The following is a 12,978-nucleotide window of genomic DNA, read 5'->3' on the forward strand; positions in this document are numbered from 1 at the left end:
GGGGGGGGGGTTATTTTTAGGAAAAGTGAGGGAAAGGGGAGATTAGCATTAGTGTACCATGGTACGCTAGCGCTAGCCACCCCTTTCAAGGGGCCGCTAGCATTGGTGTACCTTGGTACACCAATGCAAGCTCCATTCTTATCCGCTACGTCATCCACCCAGGGATGACAATAGGGCAAGGTGGGTCTGAAGGATAGGTGTCTTCGCCCTTGCCCCACATGATTTTGTCTTACTCCATTCTCATCTCGTCTCGCATGATGGAAAAAATTTTCTTACCCCATCCTCGCCCAAAAGAATCCACCCAAGGGATAAGAGATAATTTAAAAGAAATCCATCTTCTAAAAAAACAAGGTTTTTAATCTGAAAATACACTCTAATTTTTATTTAATTCAGCCAAAAGGCTTAAATATAGCTTAGAACAGCCCCCCAAGCATAGGAAAACGAAAATAATAATAAATACATTCATTTAATCTTACCAAAGTCCTTGTTTGCCTAGGAACTTAGAAACACAATTGAGTACTTGTCTGCCTAGGAAAAATAAAACATAAAGTCTGATTTATCTTAGGAGACACTAAATAAAGACTATTTGACTTTATTAATAATAAAAAACATTTTAAAATAATGGATTTTTGTTCTGATCTTCTAGGAAAGTTTTTGGACCGGACTGACATCACATTGGGCTTGCTAGATCTTAGACACCAGATCCTTATGGAATTTATTCTCATGTTCTAATACTAATTAGAACTAAATAAAAGTTTTTTATAATAATTATCAAATATCTCCATGGTGCAACTCCCAAGTAACTATAAAGGGTAATAGGCGAGCCATCTATCAAGCATGGTAGCACACTCCTTCTGCTTGTATTCTGCAGCTATGTGACCCCCTCCCTGTACAATAAGAAAAGATATTGTAAGCACTTATTCCAATCCATCATGCGGGAAGTCAGGTTAAGGGTTTTTCTTGCCTTTATGGTTGCAAATGTTAGAACATAGTCATTTTCTGAATACTCCTCGGTGTATCTAATTGAAAAAGTTAAGTATAAGTAACTGACTTTGGGATAATTGTACATATCTCAAAGTTAAGAACAAAAGGAATAAAATGCATCATTTTTGCAAAATTTAACACCAACCCTGCAACTTGAGCATCAACAAACCAGGCTCGCCATGCATCCATTAGAGTCATATTAAAAGATCTTATCCATTCTCGTGTGCCAATGTGTGGAATAGACATGTCATGATCACCACTGTGAGAATTCAAAAATGAAATTTATAAGAAGAGCTGAAATAACTCAAGATTACTGGTCCCTAAAACGTGATATGGACAGAATGGAATCATTTTCATTTCATTTTAAATGGACTCAATTTCTAGAATCTGACAATGTACAGAGTGTCATGTCATAATGTAGTACTAGAGACACCTTTAGATTTGAAATTTAATTCATGAATCTATTTCAAGACCCTCTTGCAGTCAAGTGGTTAAACAATTTCAACTAGTCCCTACTTCCTACATCATTATGTTGTTGTGGCCATTAAGCTCACCAATTCAACTTTATTCTGGTTTCCTCAACTATCTAGTGAATTTATAAAGCTTAGATAGCTTTCTGAACCATGTTTCTCATAGGACCACAAAACCTAAATAGTTTACTAGAGTTAATATGCTATTATATCTGTATCCAGTTAATGGCTGAGATTTGCACATTTATGAAGTAAATTTACCTGTATATCAAAGTTCTTAATTCTGCTTGAGTAAAATTTTGGTGATAAGCAATAATGTAACGACCCAAAGAAAAGTGCTAGCCACATCTGCGTTATACCTCAAAAGGACTAATCACAATTAAGGCTTCTTAAAGTTGTTAATAAAGTCCAGATCTACCCAGTAGATACCCGATGTGGGACTCATCATACACCCACACATATCACACAATCAATCAAATTGGGGCATCACAATCTCCTTCACTTAAATCCCTAACGTCCTCGTTAGGGTCCACTTTGTGGAGTAGTGTCTCCGAGCCCACATGGGGTTACCGGGCCAGCTCTTATACCATATGTAACAACCCAAGGAAAAGCGCTAGCCACATCTGCGCTATACCTCAAAAGGACTAGTCACAATTAAGGTTTCTTATAGTTGTTAATAAAACTCAGATCTACTCAGTAGATACCTGATGTGGGACTCATCACACACTCACACATATCACACAATCAATCAAATTAGGGCATCACAGATAAAACTCTGTTTTTTGTGTTTGGTGTGCCAAATGTGCCATATTATAGTATTTAGCACATATACTACACCTGCTGTGGATGCTTTAGGAATGGGGCTTCACTTAACTTTTTCATGATATTAACGTCACATTTACAACGTAGATAGGTACAACTAAGGTTCTCTCTAGTTGCCATTCGAACTTATGAACTATCAATCTGAATATATACTAAAGTAGATAAGTACAACCAACTTTCCACATGCAGGTTCCATGCATTTATGGAAATGGAATGCACATTTAAGTCCTGATGTTTTGAGTAGATGATGTACGGATTCTGTTAGGTTCTTGGCTAATCACAATTTAGAAGAGACAAGAGACAAGAGCAATTGGGTTAACTTTTTTTGGATATTTCTCATTATGATCCTAATCAGTTTTATATACAAGAGTTACCCTTCCCTCCAAAACTAACAAACTAACTGACATTCCAACTAACATACCAGCACATGCCAGCAATCCTTACATACAATGTAATACACCAATTTTTCAGTATGTCAGTAAACTATTATAGACTTCTAACAGACCTTCTGACAATCTTTTTTGGGTTGTGTTAATAATATGCATCGAAAGGTGCCTTACCCGTTAAGATACCCGTTAACAATAATTTTTTGTCTTTTTTATTTTTGTAACTTTTTATCTTTTTTTGCAGCTTTATGCGACACCAGCTTCATAGAAAGAAAAAAAAAAAAAAAAAAATATATATATATATATATATATATATATATATATATTAAAATAGACTGTATGGTCAGTTTTATGCATTTTTCATCTATTTAACCAATTTTTTTATTAAGTGAAACCCACATTAGTCCAAGCTTAACAAGCACTGCACAGTGCTTGATAACATTTGCCATCTTTTTTTTTTTTTTTTCCTTTTTTTGTTTTTGGATTGCTTTGTCAAGCATCATGATTCTTGTAGGTGTCTTCTGCTCTTATTTTAACACCACTGTGAGTGCTCTTATAATTAATTTTGTTGATTGATTCTTTGAAGTTGGGGCGTATCTTTTTCAAATCCAAAGTTTACACGTGATAAATAAATTGGAAGGGATAGAAAATTTATGTGAAAGCGGAAACATAAAAGAGTAACACAAGAACACATGAAGAATTTCTTGGTTCAGCCTAAGGGCCTACTTCAAAAAGGAAAACCTTAAAGACTACATTTTTACCATAAAATCAATTCTTGTGTCACAATAAACCCAATATGAGTATTTATAAGAGGCTAAACCATAGACTAACCATATATTAACTATGGTTAATAGACTTGGGAAATGTTTTTTGTTATTTAGCCTTAATTTTTGAACTATGTAACCAAACAAACCCTCTTTTCAAACTATGTAGCAAAATACCTTTATTTTAGATTAGCAATGTCGAGTTCCACTTAAAAATACACATAGAACTCGATATTAAAAATATCAAGTTCAAAAAGAGTAGTATTTGCTAGATATTTTGAAAAGAGGGCTGTGTGTATTGGGTTATAAATTGACCCCAATTTAATTACCCAAGTTAATTAATTAGGTTAAATTATGTGCAAATCGTGGAAGCACACACAAATCATCAAATAAACTAAAGTACTGCGGAAAATAAATTGACACGGTGATTTGTTAACTAATGGGGAAAACTTCTCACAAGGCAAAAACCGTATTGGGTGAATTTCAGGTCTCCACTCCCAAGAATCACTAATCAAGAAACAAGCGGTTACAGATACAAGGAATCTCACCACTACTCTAGACTATCCCAAAGTACCAACCTACAGTTGAACCTTTACTCCAATCTCCAATTGGACTTGATCTTGTAGAGATTTCTTCCCTTTGCACGGATTCTAGTACGTGAGTAACTTCCTAACAACTGATGTTTGTTGAAAAATGCAAAGTTCTTCACTTCAATACGCGTTGAAGATTAGGAAGCACTTGGATACAAAACCCTAAGACATACAAGAACGCAATAGCCTTTCCAAAAATATATGAATTCTCTTATTGAGTCTCTGTATCTCTAATGACTTTAAAAATAAAACTTTTATACCCTCTAGGAGTTTAGTGAACAAAACCCTAGTAATCTAAGTCATCATGGGCTGAAAGTCTGATTTGAGAATTTTGGATTTGCATAGCTCGATAGATCGAGAGGTGTCAAGCTAGTGTCGAGGTTCTTCATTTAATCTTGATAGATATTAGTATCGAGCTTGTGTCAAGACTAATGTGGAGGTTCACTTTTTCAACTCTTCTTCACTCGTTTCTTGTGGCAATTTTCATGTCTTCAATAATATCAATTGTCTTGATTACTTAACATATTTCATGATATTCTAAAAATATCTTAGATCTACTCAATTATAAGTAAGGTGCATTTTGTAAAAGGATCTGCCAACAAATGAAAAATATGACCCTAACAGTTTGGTTACATAGTTTAAAATTAAGGCTTTTTAACCATTTTTCCCATAGACTTGTAATACAAGTATAAGATTTGGCTTGCACACTAGACTTGGGCCTTGGGGCTTGATATATCTCTAAACCGACTGGGTTAACTGCAAGCTGGCTTAAGCACTGGTTTTTTAGTCACTAAGAATGTGATGTTACTCTAAAGTCTATGATCCGTTCAAACCATAGTTGAACTGACCAGTCACGGTTCAACTATGGTTCAGACCACCTTATTTATTCTTTAAAAAAAAAATGCATTAAAATTCAAATGGTAGGATTAGAACCTGCGCACAAACCACAACAACTTTGTATAAACTTTTTTTTTTTATGAATACAAATTTGTATAAACTTATTGTTACGTACTTTAAGTGATTAAATAACGGTTTTATAGTATAAAAACTTATATACATTAAAGAACCAATTGGTCCCATTAGAAAATATATAATTTTTTTAACACATAATAAATATTATATATATATATATATATATATATATATATATATATATATATATATTGTGACTAATATACTTAACATTATTGTACGTGGAACATTAAAATTATTTCCTTGTTTAAGAAATGTTTTTTTTTTTAAATATATTTGGAGGACTAAGCATAACTTTAATTTTTTTTAATTATGCTATATATATATATATATACATATATATATATATATATATATATATATTCTTTAAAAAAAATCAAGACTGCTCATTTTTACAAATTGTTCTATTTTTTGTATTTATTGAAATATTAGATCATTTATGATGTCATTATGGTTTGACCTTGGTTGGACCTTGGTCCGACTTCAAACTTCTCATTTTTCAAGTTTTTATGAACAGTTCGGGTTTCAAAATCATATTCTCCATTACTCACTATATTACCTTTGCATGTCAAAAATTGGTGTTAGAATCTAGGCATGAAAGAGTAATGGTTGGAACTTGGAACATAGCAGATGTTCTCCACATTGAATGCACAGTTCAACTAACTAAAAAAACAACCAAGTTATTTTTGTGGTAAGGAGTGAGCTTCAATAATCAAAAGCACAATGATGGAGGTGAAGTGAAGAAGCAAATGCTAATGGTGGAAAGGCTCAAGACTACTTGAGTCCTTGACCATCTTCTACCTCCTTATAATGTCGAATTGGGCTCCCTCGTTTACATGGGATGGAAAGTGGATTTCAAGGGTTGATTAAAGTTTTGGACTTCACCAGAATCCAAAGAAGAAGAAAGTATCATTCCGCAAGGATCCTAGGCGTACGAATCAATCTCTGTTGTTATTTTGTGATATAGTTTTGGATGCTCAATGGTTTAGGATTTTTCAAATCACTAATTAAGTTTGCTCAAGAGTTTAGTGGCGTTGTCTAATTCTTTCAACGAGAACTATGATCGAAATCCTAAATGATGTTTAGTATTGCATGAAAATTAATATATTATTCCAACATGTTTAATTATCCCAAATGATAAGATTGTGGATTTAAAGAATTTAAAAAGAAGAAAGGACCTTGAGGACAATGATGTTCATATAGGGGAAGATTGCATTGTCCTACTGTGATTTAAATAATGTTAAAAAAAATGTTGCGTTGACTGAAATAATGAGTTAAGAGTTTGGTGTTTATCTTTGTTTAGTTAGAAGACATTAAATAAAGATATTCATGACTTTAAAGTACACCTTAATTGAAATAATCAGAGTAAAAAGAGTTTATCGTAAAAAAATTAACTCCTCCCCACGTGCGGACCCATTACTCAATCAATTATATCAGCACATATGTAACTCATGGGAAAAAAAAAAAAAGAAGCTTTTATTATATAATATATTTGGCTAGATTTGAACTTTATTAAAAAATGAGAATAAATCTCTTATCATCAAATAAAAAATTTGAAATTCAAATTTCACCTACACAAAAAACTAATTGATGTCGTGACCTAATGGTAAATAACAATTATCATGAAAATGACACTATAAATTGAAATTATATGTATCTATAATAAATAAATAAATAAATAAAAAGTAAAAAATTTAATCCCTGACTTTGCAACATGGAAGCCTGATATTCGGTTGAACAAGAAGTCCAAGCTAGTAAGGAACAAAATTTTTTGTTAGACATGAACCAAAATCCTTGTCCCATTAACCGTATTATGAGTATGTGACAATTATCTTATTATTATTAATAATATCCATTTTTCATCTAAAATATAGAACATACCTAAATTAATGTTAAACTTTTGCATACACTATACTATAACTGTCTTATATGGTAGACTGGGCGGTCGAGAAAAAACAATTTGGTCCATTTGATAGTGACATTCATACTTGTCTAACATGGAGGGGGTCGGTGGATGCTAAATTAATGCACAAAACTCTAAAGCTCTAAACTCGAAATCCTCTTCCTTTGTTTTCAAAAAAAAAAAAAACCCTCTTCCTTTAACGTGGCCCACTCTCTGAAGATCACGTGGCCCCCTTCTTTTGGCATATCTTTATACCTCTATCACAATAAATCAATCTGTATACAAATCTATAATGTATTCACATGTTTTAATGGATCTCTAGGCTACACTACTGGGTCATGGCCAACTTTACTCTATTTTTCCTTTCACTCTTTCAATTTAAATTGGTTGTAAACTTCGTCCCATGATAAATAGACGACCATTGATTTGAAACCTCCCATGATAAATAATTCTTGCTTTTACATGAGTTTTGCAAATTACATAATAAGAAATTATCCAATTTGTGTTTAATTAGTGGAATGATACATTTCAGTACCCATCAATATAGGTGTACTATTTTGAATTTACAGCTATTTTTTATATTTATAAATATATATATTAATAAAAATAAAAGTTTATCATAAAATATTACTTCAATTGTAAACAAATTATTTATAATTTTAGATTTTAGCATCAACTAAAAGAAAAAAAAAACACCATATAAAAAACAAAAAGCTTAATTGTTCATTGCATACTAAAAAAATAAATAATACTAATAAGTTAATATAAATAAGTTACTATTCTGCCCTTATAAAAATTCAAAAATTACAAAACTAATTTTTTTTTTCCCTATACCAGCCGGTATGCCCGATACCGACCAAAACACCCAAAATCGTCTGGTATAACTGGTATTTAAATCAGTATGAAATGTTGAAGTTTCGGTACCAATGCACATGGCACAATAAGGACAACACACATTGAATGGAAAGAATATTTAAAAAGTCTATCACCCAATAAAAAAATCAAACATAGCGCTTCATTAAATATCTCCACCTATATATATTTATATATATATATATATAAAATAGTTTCATACCACCGCTTCATTTCCCTCTTATTTCGTGTTTTCTCATTCACACGGCTTTTATTCTTTGACTATTCGATTTATACCTTTCTCATCTTTATCTTCACTTTTATCATTTTATATTTTGTCTTCCTCTTTGTTATTTTTTTTGTCTGTGTCCGGTGCTTTTTTTCTCCACTTTTCACTCTCAGTTTTCTCACCATGAGTCCATGACTTTTTGTTTTATTTTTGCATGTGTTGTTGCTGTACAGGTACGTTCATTCATTCTCTTTTTTGACGTTTTTCCTTTTTGGTATTTCCTTAATCTTGTTCGCACACATAGAGTGCAATTAGGTTTCATAATTAGGTTTTTTTTTTCTTTTGAGTAAAAGGTTCATAATTACTTTTCATTAACGGTTATGCGAGGTTGTTACCAAGTGGGTTTATTAATTGTTAAAATAGTTTACTTTAGTTAAAACTACACCTAAGTTTTAAATTAAAAGGGTAAAATACTATTTTGGTCTCTAAACTTTAACAAAAGTTTGTTTTTTATCCCTAAACTTTAAAAAGTTTTTTTTTCATCCCTAAACTTTGTAAAGAGTTTTTTCAATGGTTTAAAGAAAAAAAAAAGTAGGGATGAAAAAGAATTTTTTTTATAGTTTAGAGTGAAAAATAAACTTTTAGTAAAGTTTAAAGACATAAATAAAACATTTTCAATTGTTTAGTGACGAAAAATGAATTTTTCAATAGTTTAGAGATGAAAAATGAACTTTTTAAAATTTAAAGATAAAAAACAAACTTTTGGTAAAATTTAGGAACAAAAATAGTATTTTACCCAAATTAAAATGTTACTAATCCAACTAAAATTATATCCCAAAATGTTTCAATAAATTAACATAAATTTTTTTTTTGATTATTTTGACCATATATCATAAATTTGCACTTTCATATACTTCACAATGTGGGTCATTGGTGATTAAGATAGTCAATTTTATTTTTGGTGAAACTACAAATTTGAAAATCACAATTTAAAGATAATTTTAATGATATTAAAAAAAATACACATGTTTTAAATAATCTCTGCATCCGACATATTTCTAGTTGATTTAAATTTTCTATAATGGCTTCCGGATGGCACTGTCATTGTCATTGTGTAAACCATTTATAGTTTGAGTAACTTAATTCTTTTTATGAAGTAGGACATATCAAGAAACTTGGTAAGTTAATTGCATCGAAGTAATATTATTGCCCATATATCCACAGGTGAGCTTCGAAGTTCGAACCATATCAAATAAAACCAGATTGCAATGTAAACAATGGGCTTTTGAAATGAGTCGTTGTTATATACATTTTATATAGGTTTGGCTTACTTACAATTACTTTTTTAATTGTAATATTTTTTTGTTCCGATGAAAAATTGTCACATTACTCACTAACTAAATAAAATATAAAGATTATGTGAATAGCATTTGCGTTGCACATTGAAGAGCCAACTTCAAAATTGGCGATAAACAACATGAAATATGTTAAATAAATTATTAGCAATGCAATGTGTTATACCATGTTGTGTATGCTAAAGTGGATGCGGAAGGGAAAACATAGAATAGGAACACCGAGAACAAGAGGGTTACGTGGTTCAGCCTTGTCGGCCTACATCCATGGATGAATCCCTTAAGGACTATATCTTTATTGTATAAGAGTGTAGTACAATAACCTGTGTTACAATGAACCCTAACATGAGTATATATAGGCAACTAAACTCTATACTACTAGTACAAGCTTGACTGGGCTTGGGCCTATTACATTGGGCTAATATGACTAATATATCTCTAACACCCTCCCTTAAACTCAAGGCGGAAGCTCGATGAAGGCTTGAAGTTGGATAAACATGAAAAGATGCCTTGAAGAATGCCTTTGAAGAAACCACAATGAATAATATGCCAATTGACCGATTTTGGGATTTCAAATGAAGAAACGGAGTCCAAAATTGGAATCTACGCGAAAAACTGAGCAGGATAGGCCCTTTTGGAAATTTTGACTTTTGGTCAATGGTCAACGCAAAAGTCAAAGTCAACCGGATATCAAAGTCAACGGTCACTGCTCACGGGTCAGATCCAGGTGGTCTTGGTCAGATCGGCCAGGTCAATAGTCAGCTAGGTGACGTGGTGCTGATGTGGCGAGTTGCGTGGCTGATGACGTAGCTAGGGCTGACGTGGATCAAGCTTACGTGGGCGTGCTTGCATGGCTGCTGACGTGGAATGATGATGTCAGATGAGATCAGCAAGTATTTTCGGTGCGTGGCTGGAGCGTGAGATGTCCTCCGGTGCGTGGAGGAGAAACCAGAAAACCGGGTGGCGTGTGAGGGTGCGTTTAAGATCGTATGAGTCCCAGATTCTCGAGCTATGTAGATCTGTGAACTGCAAGGCTTTAATGGCGACGCGGGTAGCCAAATTCTGATGTAGTAGTGAAGAACCTTCGGCGGCGCGTGGGATTGTGTCCGAAGTTCACGTAGCACATGTGGGCGCATGCAGTGGATTTGGGTGACTGGAGTTCTGGGTTTTCCACACGGGAGGCCGAGGAGCATGGTTGTGTAGTTGGTTTCTCGAAAGGAAGGCTTGTTTTGCACAAATCTGAGATTGATGTCACGGGTCTGCTTGAGTTTGTGGATCTTGGACACAGCATTGAGCCATGGTGGCTGCGAGATGCCGTGGAGTCTAGATCCAGTAGGCAAGCATGTGTGACGTCGTGTGCACGTGATAATCTTCTTTGCTTGCTAGAGCGTTTGTTTGATGCCAAGAACAGAGTTTGGCTCTGATATCATATTAAAATAAATTATTAGCAATGAAATGTGTTATACCATTTTGTGTATGCTAGAATGAATGTGGAAGGGGAAGTATAGAATAGGAACACCGAGAACAAGAGGGTTACGTGGTTCAGCCTTGTCGGCCTACATCCACGGAGGAATCCCTTACGGGCTACATCTTTATTGTATAAGAGTGTAGTATAATAACCGTGTTATAATAAACCCTAACATGAGTATATATAGGCCAATGTAATAGGCCCAAGCCCAGTCAAGCTTGTACTAGTAGTCTACGGTTTAGTCACCTATATATACATATGTTAGATTCATTGTAATACAGGTTATTGTACTACACTCTTATACAATAAAGATGTAGCCCTTAAGAGATTCCTCCATGGATGTAGGCCGACAAGACTGAACCACGTAATCCTCATGTTCTTAGTGTTTCTATTCTATGCTTCTACTTCCGCATCCACTCTAACATATATGACATGGTATAACACATCGCGTTACTAATAATACTAATATATACAACATGGTATCAGAGTCATTCCTCTGACTTTCTGGTTCCTGTGGACATCTTCGACGTTCTTCTGCTGCCCTCGCCTTCATCCCATAGTCACTATCAGAAGCGAGTCACCGCCGTCACGCCCACAGCCCCTAGAACACTCGAATTTCGTCAGTTTTGTTGATCAAACTGCCAAAGTCAAGGCATAGATTGACAGATCTTCTGATCCCGAGCAAAACCCAACAAAGTGTCACCAGAAACCACCTCCCATGCACCCACACGCATCGGCTGAAGTTTCTGCCTCACGAGCACGCGCTCCACGCGCCGTCAGCCACTCACACGTGCCAGGACAGTGCCGTCATGCGCCTCCACGCACTCCATGCGCCTGCTCCGTTTCACGAACTGCCACGTCAGCCTAAGGGTGACATCATACTACCACGCCAGCAAACAAGCATGTTGTGTATGCTAGAATGGATGCGGAAGAGGAAGCATAGAATAAGAACACTAAGAATAAGAGGGTTACGTGATTCAGCTTTGTCGGCTTACATCCACGGAGGAATCCCTTAAGGGTTACATCTTTATTGTATAAGAGTGTAGTACAATAACATGTGTTACAATGAACTCTAACATGAGTATAATAGGCGACTAAACCCTAGACTACTAGTACAAGCTTGACTGGGATTGGGCCTATTACATTGGGCTAATATGACTAATATATCTCTAACAAAAAAAAAAAAAAATGCAAAACAATCCCAAATTTTTGGAATCACAAACACTACGTAGATACTTTTGCCAGCAAACCTTAAAAGAAGAATTGGGTTGAGGTTTTTTAGAACTTTTGACCACCACAAATGCAAAATTTTACCTTATCAAAAAAATAAAATTACAAAATTTTCACAGCATCCTCCCTCTTACAATTACAAAATTTTATGAGCCAAGAAAACTTGGACATCTTCAGTTTAATATAGAATCTCTCCCTAAATGGCCTTTTAAACTTAAAGTATACATCAAACTCCACCAATCTTAAAGGTTGAGATCGCGGTCCCATCATGACTTCAATCTCTCTTCCCAGGAGCTAATGTACAAAGCTGATAGATTTTCTGTTCCACCCTACTGGTGACCAAACATGCCATATTCCTAATACCATGTCTGCAAATCAGCTATACAGCTTCTTTATCTTTGTTCATACTCTCTCCGTCTTGTCAAAATATATTTGCAGTGGAGGTAAAAAGGTAAAAAGGGAATAATGAAATCAAATGTATAACATTCTACCCATCATCTTACCCTCAAAAAGAGCTGAACCAGAGGAAGTTAACAATCACTCAACAGCAGCAGTCCTCTTTTCCATCAATGATTCCAGAAATGCTGCACACAATTTGGTGAGGGGTGGAAGATTATGTGATGACCCACTGAATATCGTCTCCCAAGGCCTCTCTGATGGAACAGATGGGACTAATGAAGTCCGGTTTCTCTTAAACTCCGGTAACTCTCCATATATAAATAGACGCATATCCAACTTGCCTTGTTATAAAAATATCTAATAAGGACCAAAATAATTAAGGTCAAGTTTCTCATTAACTTTGGTACACAGACTATAAAAACCCAACTACTTTCTATAGGTTCATAAACAGTGATAGTTCAAATATTTTGTGATGGAGTAAGCTCAGGAGTCATCCACAAGTTTCAACATAAAATCAAAGAGACATACATGTTTGCATTTGTACCATATAAATACTT

The 12,978-nt window shown here is 34.3% G+C and overlaps 1 pseudogene; it reads right to left on the reverse strand.

Moving 5' to 3' along the window:
• Positions 1 to 803: 803 nt before the first annotated feature.
• LOC142641200 (serine carboxypeptidase-like 13) overlaps positions 804 to 12,978 on the reverse strand; it is a 54,749-nt pseudogene continuing 42,574 nt past the window's right edge.

This window comes from Castanea sativa, chromosome 1, assembly GCF_040712315.1.
Source record: "Castanea sativa cultivar Marrone di Chiusa Pesio chromosome 1, ASM4071231v1".
Taxonomy (NCBI): Eukaryota; Viridiplantae; Streptophyta; class Magnoliopsida; order Fagales; family Fagaceae; genus Castanea; species Castanea sativa.